This window comes from Crocodylus porosus, unplaced genomic scaffold (assembly GCF_001723895.1).
Source record: "Crocodylus porosus isolate Cpor-Errol unplaced genomic scaffold, CroPor_comp1, whole genome shotgun sequence".
Lineage (NCBI taxonomy): Eukaryota > Metazoa > Chordata > Crocodylia > Crocodylidae > Crocodylus > Crocodylus porosus.
Window position 1 is genome coordinate 67,425,181 of NW_017728886.1, and position 212 is coordinate 67,425,392.

Sequence of the window (212 nt, forward strand, 5' to 3'; positions counted from 1 at the left end):
CAGGAGTGAGTGAGAGGGGGCGAAGAGCACCCGTGGTTCCCCCAAGGGGGCACCGCCCCAAGGGGTTTTGTGTAGCCAGGGCAGGAACGAGGGCTGGCGGGTCCATGGGGGTCGCAGGGCAGAACAGCCCCACCATTCTGGGGGCAGCACCCTGCCGCCGGGTGACTGGGGCTGTCGGGGGCGGCGCGGGGTGTGCGTTCCCCTTTAAGGCG